Source organism: Erinaceus europaeus, chromosome 13 (assembly GCF_950295315.1).
Source record: "Erinaceus europaeus chromosome 13, mEriEur2.1, whole genome shotgun sequence".
In the NCBI taxonomy this organism is placed as follows: domain Eukaryota; kingdom Metazoa; phylum Chordata; class Mammalia; order Eulipotyphla; family Erinaceidae; genus Erinaceus; species Erinaceus europaeus.
In genome coordinates, this window is record NC_080174.1 from 99,518,060 (window position 1) to 99,530,038 (window position 11,979).

Below are 11,979 nucleotides of genomic sequence, written 5' to 3' on the forward strand. Positions count from 1 at the left end.
TTCCCGTCAGCCCCACCCATGTGCAGAGCACACCGTGGGAACTTTGTAAGTGACCTCATACCCTCCACAGTGTGCTGATGGCTTGGCTCTCACTGACCACAGGCTCCTCAGAACCTAAAGTTCCAATTCCACTTCTCTCTCTTTTTTTTAAGTATTTTTTAATTAATTAATTAATTTATTTATTTATTTATTATGCTTCCAGGGTTATTGCTAGGGCTTGGTGCCTGCACTACGAATCCACTGCTCCTGGAGGCTGTTTTTCCCATTTTGTGTTGCCCTTGTTGTTGTGCTTGTTGTAGCTGTTATTGTTGTCATAGCTGTTGTTGTTGTTGGATAGGACAGAGAAATTGAGAGAGGAGGGGAAGACACCTGCGGACCTGCTTCACTGCTTGCAAAGTGGCCCCCTGCAGGTGGGGAGCCGGGGGCTTGAACCGCGATCTTTACGCTGGCCCTTGCACTTTGTACCATGTGCGCTTACCGCCCAGCCCCCTATCTCTCTCTCTTTTGTTTGTCATTGTTATTATTATTCATGAAGAAGATGGGCAGAGAAAGAACTAGACACCTCTCTGGTACATGTGCTGCCAGGGATTGAACTTGGGACCTTATGCTTGAAAGTCGAGTGCTCTATCCACTGCACCACCTCCCAGACCATCTTGTGTTGTCTTCTTTTAAATTTTCTTTCTTTCTTCCTTTCTTTCTTTTTGGAGGGGATATTTCATTGCCTTTCTAATTTTGTTTATAATTGGGATTCTTTTACAGTTTCAGTTAGTTTTTTTTTTTTTATCTAACCCAAGTTCTGTATATGAGAACTTGAGTTAGATTAAAACAAGAATAAAAAGACATGCTTTCTGCCATTAAACTGCATTTCCAGCATTTTCTTTAAAACCAGAACACTCTTCAGCTCTGATTTATCATGGTGCCTGGGACTGACCCTGAAACCTTGGAAGGTTAGGCTTGAGTGTCTCTTTGCAGAACCATTATGCTGTCTCCCCAAAAATGTAGTCTTCTCTCTGATGGGATCTGCCCACTTTATATCTGTCTATAAGGTCACCTTCCTCGACGACCCAACCTCTTCTATCATCTTTATTTCCTGTCTGTCACCTTGAACTATATATTCTTTTTTTAAGATATTTATTTACTTATTTATTCCCTTTTTTTGCCCTTGTTTTATAGCTGTAGTTATTACTGTTGTCATTGTTGTTGGATAGGACCGAGAGAAATGGAGAGAGGAGGGGAAGACAGAGGGGGAGAGAAAGACAGACACCTGCAGACCTGCTTCACCGCCTGTGAAGCGACTCCCCTTCAGGTGGGGAGCCGGGGGCTTGAACTGGGATCCTTAGGCAAGTTCTTGTGCTTTGTGCCACATGCGCTTAACCCGCTGTGCTACCGCCCGACTCCCAACTATATATTCTTTAAAAAAATTATTTATGTATGTGGTCCAGGAGGTGGCGCAGTGATAACGCTCTGGACTCTCAAGCATGAGGTCCTGACTTCGATCCCCGGCACACATGTGCCAGAGTGCTGTCTGGTTCTTTCTCTCTCCTCCTATCTTTCTCATAAATAAATAAAATCTTTAAAAAATTATTTATTTACTTATTCGAAATAAAGAGAGAAATCGATAGGAAAGAGGGAGAAAGAGCCACCTGCAACTCTGCCTCACCTGTCATGCAGCTTCCTCCCTGCAGGCCAGGGCCAGGGGCTTGGTCTTTTTACAAGACCGTGGTCCTTGTACTTTTTCTTTGCTTGTTTGTTTGCGTCCAGGAGTAATTATGATAGAGGCTCAGTGCTCATTATGAAGCCACTGCTCCTGGATGCTTTATATTATCTTTTCCATTTTATTGCTAAGGACAGAGAGAAATTGAGATAGGAGTAGGAGAGAGAGCAAGAGAGAGAGAGAGAGAGAGACACCTGCAGATCTGCTTCATCACTTTTTCACAAGTGGGGGCTTGAACCCGGATCCTTGCGTAGGTCCTTGCACTCAGTACTTTGTGCGTCACTGCCGGGCCCCTGGCTCTTGTACTCTGGAGCCTGGGTGCTCTTCCTGGGGTGCGCCGTCGCTTGGCCCCTTGAGCTGTAGATTCTGTGTCCTGTGCAACTGTCTCTCCAGCTCCGAGTCCTCTCTCCATGTTGGGGCCTAGGCGCCTGGTGCTCCTGGGTGAACTGCCGTGCGCTAGGTTTGATTCCAAGTTCCTCACCAACCTTCATTCTTCTACCTGCCGCAGTTGGAGGCTTTTTGGTATGAACCTGGTTCAGCAACGGTTCTGCAAACAGACTCTCATTCCTGAGGCTCACGTTCAATCCCCTGCACCACCAAAAGCCAGAGCTTAGCAGGGCTCTGGTTAAAAAAAAAAAAAAAAAAAGATGGAAACCTCTCATTTAGCATCTGTCACCGACGTGTTGCTTTGGGACAAGATTTTTGTCTGCTTGACACGCTGTTTAAGCTTCTCCTGAAAGGACTCCTTCTTGTCATTCTGGTCGCCCGTGTCCTTTCTCGCCACCCTGCCCCACTCGCAGACACAGGTGCTCCAGCCTTTCCATTCTGCAGATGCCGCTCTAACGTCCTTTCAGCAAAGTCTCTTTTCCTCCTGTCTGTCTGCCTAGGCCTTAAGAGCATTGATTGCTCAGGGGCTGGGCTGTCGCACAGCGGGTTAAGTGCACATGGCTCGAGACTCCAGGACTGCAGTAAGGATCCTGGTTCGAGCCCCCGGCTCCCCACCTGCAGGGGAGTCACTTCACAGGCGGTGAAGCAGGTCTGCAGGTGTCTGTCTTTCTCTCCCCCTCTGTCTTCCCCTCCTCTCTACATTTCTCTCTGTCCTATGCAACAACAATGGCAACAATAATAATAACCACAACAATGATAAAAACAAGGGCAACAAAAAGGAAAATAAATAAAATATCTTTTAAAAAACCACTCATATCACTGCTACTGAGGCTTTAAAAAAAAAAAAAAAAACACTGCTCACCCAAAGCCCTGACACAGAGCCTCAAAGTGTCGCCCTTTTGTGCTCACAGCTGCCTGTATCATCACACTTAGCTCTGTTCACACTCCTGTCAAGTCCATGTGCTTCACCTGACCTTGAAGGAGGGAAGGACACCTTGTTCATCCACGTTGTCACAGCACAGCTCGATTCATCTGTTTATTGCCACTGGGATTATCACTAGGGCTTGGTGCCTGCATGAATGGATCCCTGGCTACCAGTGGCCATTCTTCTGCTTTTTATGTTTCCCCACATATTTTAGGGCAGAGAGAAACTGAGAGTGGGGGGAGAGCTAGGAAGGGAGAGAGACACCTGCAGCCCTGCTCCAACATTTGTGAAGCTTCCCCCCTGCAGGTGGGGACCGGGACTTGAACATGTTGCCTGGAGAGCCTGAGGGTGCTTCTTCCGGAGCATGTGCTCTCTGGGTTGGAGAGAAATCAACTGGAGCCAGGCCAGGCTGCTGCGTGGGAGAGGGAGCAGGAACTGTGCAGAGCTAGCGTAGCAGGAGATACATTCTGGAACTCTCAGAGCTGGAATGCAATCCCAAGTGTCTTTACTCAGAAGATCAGCTGTATATATACTCGCCAAGTGGGGTGGAAACAGGATGTGATGTAGAGAGGGTGGAGCAAAACAGAGACTGGTGGAAATCAGGGTGTGACAAGGAGAGGGGGCGGAGCAAAAAGAGAGTATGAACCAGCAGGATTAAACCAATGCCCTGGGGGCAGGGTGGTGCTTAGTTAAACAGGATTAAGACAGAGGCTTTAAACGGCATACTACCCAACAACATGAGCGCTCAGCCACAGCACAGCTAGATTTTCAAATCTCTCCTTTCCTCCCTCTCTCTCTTTGCAGACCACTGCTGAACTCTGACTTATTGTGGATGCTGGGGATTGAACCTGTGACCTTGGATGCTCAGGCATGAAGGTCTGTTGTGTGCACCACTATATTATCTTCCTGATCTCTGAAGTATTTCTTCTTTGATGATTCATTAACTTGGGGGAGGGGCACAGAGCATCATTCTGGCATGTGTACCAGGAATTGAACTCAGGACCTCATGTTTGAGGGTTCAGTGCTTTATCCACTACATCACTGCAAATCAGCAGGCATTTTTTATAAGCATGAAGTCAGTTTCAGTTATTGATTTATTATTCAGTTCTGCTACTGCTGCTGCCAGGGCTCAAGCGTGGCCCATGCTGCTGCAGGTCCTGTGCTGAGTGCCGAGCTGTCTGCCTGGCACAGGGTAGCTTAGAGTTAAAGGGGACGTGTCAGGGTCCTTGGGCAGGATTTTTGAAAGCTGAGCCATTTCCCACAACCCAGAAGGCTTCTGGGGCAGACTGTGTGACACCTCCCCAGCTCAAGGCCAGTTCCAGAGCAAGACAGACTTCCATCTGTTTGCCCTGGACTGTAGTCCAGCACCGAGCTGTGGTCACAAGTGTGCTGTTGTCTGGTGCAGACCAGGCCCTGGGAACGTCTGCTTGCACACCGGACCTTCCCAGAACATTTCCTTGGGGTGAGGAGAAGGGAAAAAGAAAGAAGATCAAATGGTATGTGATGTGTTACTGTTATTTTATGTGTGTGACATGTGGCCCACCCCACTTGAGCCTCCAAAAGCGCGATTTAGTTCTCACCCTAGTGGCGAGACAGTGTGCACCCCACAGTTAAGGACCACACCTGACAGGATGCCCTTTCTCGGCTGGCGGCCAGACCCATCTGTCACCAAGCAGGTCACCTGTATTTCTGACAGAACAGCTACAAATTGGGGTTCCCATGACTCCCTGCTCAGGTTGGAGAACTCAAGAAGACTCTTTGCTCACGCTTACAGGTTTATTTACTATGAAGTGTTCGACTCAGGAACTTTCAAATGGGAGTGGGATGTATGGGTGTGGGGGGAAGCTCTGCTCCTCCCCCAGGAGCACCACTCTCTCTAGCTCTCTCTCCTTTTCCTCCCTTCTGTGGAACTTGCAGGGCCTGGAAGTTCTGGTTTATTTATTTATTTATTTTTAAAGAAGTCAGTTTTTAAAAATTTATTCGTTTTCCCTTTTGTTGCCCTTGTTGTTTAACATTGTTGTGGTTATTGATGTCATTGTTGTTGGATAGGACAGAGAGAAATGGAGAGAATGTGTGAGCAGGGATGATACCTAAGACCTGGGAGTCAGGCGGTAGCGCAGCGGGTTAAGCGCACGTGGGGCAAAGCGCAAGGACCGGAGTAAGGATCCCGGTTCGAGCCCCTGGCTCCCCACCTGCAGGGGAGTCGCTTCACAGGCGGTGAAGCAGGTCTGCAGGTGTCTGTCTTTCTCTCCCTCTCTCTGTCTTCCCCTCCTCTCTCCATTTCTCTCTGTCCTATCCAATGACGATGACATTAATAACAACAACAGTAACCACCACAACAATGAAAAACAAGGGTAACAAAAGGGAAAATAAATATAAAAAAAGAAAAAAGAAAAAAAAGAAACCTAAGACCTCCTGCAGGGGGGAAGCTTCCCGAGTGGTGGATCAGGGCTGCAGCTGTCTCTCTGTCTCTCTCCTTCTCTGTCTCCCCTCCCCTCTCAATTTCTATCTTGTCAAATAAAAGATACAAAAAAAAAATTTGTGGGCTGGGGAAATAGTCATACAGATAGACTCTTGCCTGAGGCTCTGAGGTCCCATGTTCAATTTCCAGCACCACCATAAGCCAGAGCTCAGCAGGGCTCTAGTTAAACAACAACAAGGGACTGAGCGGTAGCACAAGGGGTTAAGCGCACATGGCGCAAAGTGCAAGGACCAGCATGAGGATCCCGGTTCAAGCCCCCAGCCTTAACCCCTCCTCTCTGGATTTCTCTCTGTCCTATCCAACAACAACAGCTATAATAACAATAACAATGGGCAGGGGTAAATAGCATAATGGTTATGCAAAGAGATTCTCATGTCTGATGCTCTGAAGTCCCAGGTTCAGTCCCCTGTACCACCATAGCCAGAGGTGAGCAGTGCTCTGGTGTTTGTGTCTTTCTCTCTCTTCATCTCTCTCAAAAATAAAAATAAATACATAAAATACTTAAAAAAAATGACAATAACAACCACAATGAGGGCAACAAAATGGGAAAGAATAGCTTCCAGGAGCAGTGGATTCATAGTGCAGGCACCAGTGATAACCCTGGAGACAAAACAAACAAAAACCCACAAGCAAACAGACAAACAACATCAACAAAACCTATGTCGTTCTCCCTTTTTGCTTTTCATTTTCTCTTATCCTGCACTTTCTTATCTTCACTAAACTCTTTTCCAACTGTGAACTGAGCAAGGTAGTTCCTCACTCCTGTATGTGTGGAGAGCGGAAACATCCCCATTTTGCTTGGTCACTTTCTGTGGCTTCAGCAACTTGGCTATCTTGTGAGTGGCAAAGATAATACCTAAGGCACAATTTAAAAAGGAAGAGAGAGAGGGCCAGGACTATGTGAAAGCCTGGTAGAGCTTAGGGGAGCTCTCCCATCCTTGTGATGGAGGCCTGGAAAGACACCCTATTTGTTAGACTCTCCCTTGTAAGGATGGAGCTAAGAGAGAAATGCTTTCTGTGACTCAGTTTCCCCTTGTTAGTCTCTCAAAGCCTCACAAAAGCCTGCATCCTCTCACACTGAGTTCACTCCCCTGCTAGCAGACCAAATGGCGGCCTGCTTGTAAGTTCACTCAAAGTTCACTATTATTCACCCAGAGCTCACCATCCTTTGATCCTTTGACCACACACATAAGCAAACTCCATCACAAGCCTTGCCAGCACCCTGGCACTGAGACCCCCACACCTATTTCCTTTCCTTTGATGTCTATGATTTACATCGAGCTTTGTCCTTCTTTGCTTTATCCCACCCTACTGGTTTAACCACTATGTTTTTCTTAATACCGTTAGATAATTAACATGCCTGGCACCATGGAAACTAATTGCTCTGACCTTTCTGTATCTCATCAATTCTTGTCATTCCTACCCCTCCCCACCATAGGGATGGCTGAACTTTAAGAAATCTGTGATTTCTGACATATTTGAAAAATGTCCTTTGTTCTGTTTGCTGTAAAACCTGTGCTTACCCCCAAATAAAGTAGAAGTTCATACCTGAACCTCTCCTGGTGCTTCTTCTGCATCTTGAGGTTCCTTGAAGCATAGACAAAAAGGTCAGCAGCTTTCCTCCGGTTGAGAGGCCACCCATGTGAGCACCAGCAGGCCAGGCGGTAGCGCAGTGGGCTAAGTGCACATGGTGTGAAGCGCAAGGACAGGTGCAAGTATCCTGATTCAAGCCCCGGCTCCTCACCTGCAGGGGAGTCGCTTCACAGGTGGTGAAGCAGGTCTGCAGGTGTCTGTCTTTCTCTCCCCCTCTCTGTCTTCCCCTCTTCTTTTTATTTCTCTCTGTCCTGTCCAATAACAACAACAGCAATGGCAACAATAACAACAACTACAAGGGCAACAAAATGGAAAAAACGGCCTCCAGAAGCAGTGGATTCGTAGTGCCGGCACCGAGCCCCAGTGACAACCCTGGAGTGGGGGAAGAGAGATGTTCAACATTCACTTGAGATGAAAAGGCTAAGAATTTGGCAACTATCCTCAAAATCTTTGCATTTGGAGAGTTAAAGGTTTACCATACAGTTGTTGACACCTGAGTACAACTTCCTGCTAATTAGTATCTTAAAAAAATCATTATGGGTGTCCAATTGTGGTATACTCTACAGAGTGTACCCATTACCAAGGACCAGGGTTCAGACCCCCAGTCTGTACCTGCAGAGGAAAAGCTTCATGAGTGTTAAAGCAGGGCTGCAGATGTCTCTCCTTCCCCTTCCCCTCTCTATTTCTCTCTGTCCTATCAAGTAAGGAAGAAAGAAAGGGAAAAGGGAGGGGGTAGACAGCATAATGGTTATGCAAAGGGACTCTTGTGCCTGAGGCTCTAAAATCTCTGGTTCAATTCCCCACAACCCCATAAGCCAGAGCTGAGCAGTGCTCTGGTAAAACAAAAAAGAAAGAAAGAAAGAAAGTAAGAAAGAAAGAAAGAAAGAAAGAAAGAAAGAAAGAAAGAAGAGAAAATAAAAGAAAAGAAAAAAATGGCCAAGAAAGAAAGAAAAAGACGGTGGGGACCAGGTGGTGTTGCACCTGGTAAGTGCACAATTTACAGTGTACAAGGACCCAGGTTCAAGCCATGGCCCCCACCTGCAGTGCGGGAAAGCTTCACAAGTGATAAAGCATGTCTGCAGGTGTCTCTCTCCTACACCCCTCTCAATTTCTGTTTATATACCAAATAAAATTAAATTTTAAAAGAAAGACTTGGGGGGGGTAGATAGCATAATGGTTATACAAATAGACTCTTGTGCCTGAGACTCCGTCAAGTCCCAGATTCAATCCCCTGCAACACCATAAGCCAGAGCTGAGCAGTGCTCTGGTAAAACAAAACAAAACAAAACAAAACAAAACATTCATTCCTGCTTACAAACTGGAAGGAGAGAGGAGATTCAGGTTGAAGGATAGCAGAACATGCCAACCCGAAACATGTCACTTCTGAGCAGAAGATAATTGGGAAGAAGCAGGCTGGGAGAAGTTCTTTGCCCCATTGTTTGCATAACAGCAGGACTTACAAAAAGGCTCTCTCACAGAGAAAGGAGAGGACACAGGCCTTTATCAGCCTGGAGGCAGCACCTGAAGCCAGCTACTGAAGGTGCTCAGCTGGCCCTTATCTCCCAGTACTCACCACTGAAAGCCATTTGCCACTCTTAGAAACCCAAAGTCCTTTTCACTTACCTTGTCCATTCTCTGAAAGAAATTGCTGGGAGTCGGGCAGTAGGTTAAGCGCACGTGGCACAAAGCGCAAGGACCAGCATAAGGATCCTGTTCCAGCCCCCGGCTCCCCACCTGCAGGGGAGTTGCTTTATTAAGTGGTGAAGCAGGTCTGCAGGTGTCTGTCTTTCTCTCCCCCTCTCTGTCTTCCCCTCCTCTCTCCATTTCTCTCTGTCCTATCCAACAACAACAATAATAACCACAACAATAAAACAAAGGCGACAAAAGGGAACAAATAAATTTTAAAAGAAATTGCTCAGTGTTGTTAAAGTTTTGGGGGCACCAGCAGGCCAGGCTAGCGTTGTGGCAGTAGACAGAGATGACCAGAGACACACGGCTGGGCTGAGAAACTGCAGTTTAATCATTATTCACGAACGGGCAAATCACCACACCATGTGCTTCCCCATCATTCTCCCTCCGCCTCTGCTGCTGGGGCTCTGGACGTCCTTAGCATACGGGGCGGGGAGAAAGCGGGGGCGAAACTAGCTAGGGCCAAACCAATTCTCTCAGAGGTCGGGGGAAGGGGAGCAAACCAATATGAAACATACCAACAATTCCCCTTTCTGTTTTTAACTAAATGGCGCCCACGTGAACCTGACCTGCGCATCTCTCAGATAAGTGAAGACAATTGGCTACCTATGTACTATGGCCTTCTCTTCTGCTTGTGAAGAGATCGCCAAAGGCCTCTGTCCTTTCTTCACGAGACTGTTTCGCTGTTTCTGGAACATTTATCTCTGGACCACTCTGTGGTTTCTGCCCAACGCCAGCCCACAGGAGCCCAACGCCAGCCCTCATGAGCCGGCTTTCTGCCGCGTGGTGCGGGGCATTGGGCGCCGGCTCCCTCCATGCTGCTCGGCCAACATGGCAGGGCCATGGGGCAGGGCCACTGCAGCCTATCCTGGCCACCACCCTGTGACACCTCGGCCCTTGCCTTCTGCACGGCTGGCCTGCCCGCCCTCATGCTATGAAGTCTGGACAGATCCTGGACCACCTGGAGACCGTGGGTTCCCTGCCGAAACTGGGCCCCCTGGCCGAGATCCTCAGCTCGGGTCTGAAGGCAGACAAGCTAGAATACGCAGAGATTCGTGCAGAGATCGAAACCTACAATTCCTAGAAGTGGAGCTGCACGGACGGTGACCCCCCCAACTAAGACAGTACAGATATAATTCGTGTTTAAAATGACATGTCTTCGTAACAAAAGTTTCTCTCCTTGTGTATTGAAGACCACGTGTATGTGTTTGTTTAAAGTTTGGTAACATTAACTTTAAGGTTAAAAATGTAACTTTAAGACTAAATTCTTACTAGGCAAAGTTAAATGAAAAAGGTTTTCAACGTAATTCTCATAAAGATAAAATTAACTTACATTTAAAGTCTGAGGTAAAAATTAGTTAACAATCAATATATTTTAACTAAGTTGGTCTAAAAGAAAAAAACCTGCGCACACCTAGGGTGTGTATCCATCTTGAATGGGTGTAACAAAAGGTTAAAAAGACATTGTTGATATGTAAAACTCTCAAATTCCTTCTCAATTAGAAACGTTAGATTGCACTATGGTTATGCTAATAATTCTCATGCCTGAGGCTTCTTTTTTCTTTCTATGGTTCATGTTTGCCTTTCCACATTTTATTGTTTGAACTTTAAATAGCCTTGGAATCATGCTGGAAGGGACTTCCAATTGTGATAGAGTTATCAATTGTGGTAAACTTCTAACCTGCTACAAGTTTTGTTTCATAAGTAAGTGAATTGCAGCTGTCAAGTTCTCAACAGAAAAGCAGAAGTCCGATGGCTGACATTCCCCATCGAGACAGACGTACAACAATTCACCCCTTGGCAATTCTTCGGTGGACATCTGCTTTGGACTTCTATCGGACTCACTGGTACACCTCGGACACTTTGCACAAAACTAGCAGCTTCCCTTTATGCTGCTGGGTTTCTTAAAGACTGACTGCAGCCATGCCTTGGGACTCTAGGCCTCACCCTCCCCCCATGCTAGAAAATGCCCGTCGAGGCAAGTACACCCCCCAGAGGCAGGAAATGTTTTTTTTAAGCTGATAAAGTTTTGCCCAGAGGCAAAAAATGGCCCCCTCAGGCCTTCCCTTGGCAGCACACTGGTTCTTGTTGCTTGCTTACATGTTTCTCCATGTTTGTGCCAGTTTCTTTTTTGAAAATGCCTGTACGATATAGGTTTCTGTTCACCCCACACCCCTGATACTGTAGCCATTTAGTTAAAAACAGAAGGGGGAATTGTTGGTATGTTTCATATTGGTGTGAACCCCTTCCCCCGACCTCTGAGATAAATGGTTTGGCCCTTGCTAGTTTCGCCCCCGTTTTCTCCCCGCCCCATATGCTAAGGATGTCCAGAGTCCCAGCAGCAGAGGCGGAGGGAGAATGATGGGGAAGCACATGGTGTGGTGATTTGCCCGTTCGTGAATAAAGATTAAATTGCAGCTTCTCAACCCAGCCATGTGTCTCTGGTCATCTCTGTCTACCGCCACAACGCTAGCCCGGCCTGCTGGTGCCCCCAAAACTTTAACAACAGCTCAGGGGCAGGAGAGATAGCATAATGGTTCTGCAAACAGACTCTCCTGCCTGAGGCTCAAAGGTCCTGGCTTCAATCCCCTGCACCACCATAAGCCAGAGCTAAGCAGGGCTGAGGGGGGACTGTTGTGACCCCAACAGGAGTCTGGGGCGATTAGCATACGAATGATGTCAGCCTGAGGCTGGGACACAAGGGAATGTATAAAAGGCTCAGACTTGGCGCAGGCCACTCTCTTTGGCTGCTGCTTCATCATGGTGGAGGTGCCCCCGGTATCCGCCATGGCTACTTCTCCTGGGAACTGAACACCTGTGACGCTGTCAGGTGGTAAACTTTTAGACCCCTCTACAGCCATGAGCAACCTCTACCTCAGCTGATGATTACCTTTTTTTTTTTTTTAAAGATTTTATTTATTAATGAGGAAGATAGGAGGAGAGAGAAAGAACCAGACATCACTCTGGCACATGTGCTGCTGGGGATCAAACTCAGGACCTCATGCATGAGAGTCCAAAACTTTACCACTGCGCTGCCTCCCGGACCACTTTATTTTATTTTTAACCACAGCACTGTTCAGCTCTGGCTTATGGTGGTGCGGGGGATTGAACCTGGGGGCCAGACTGAGCAGATTGAGGATAAGCCAATCACAGCCTGGGGCCAGACTGGGACAGATTGAGGATAAACCA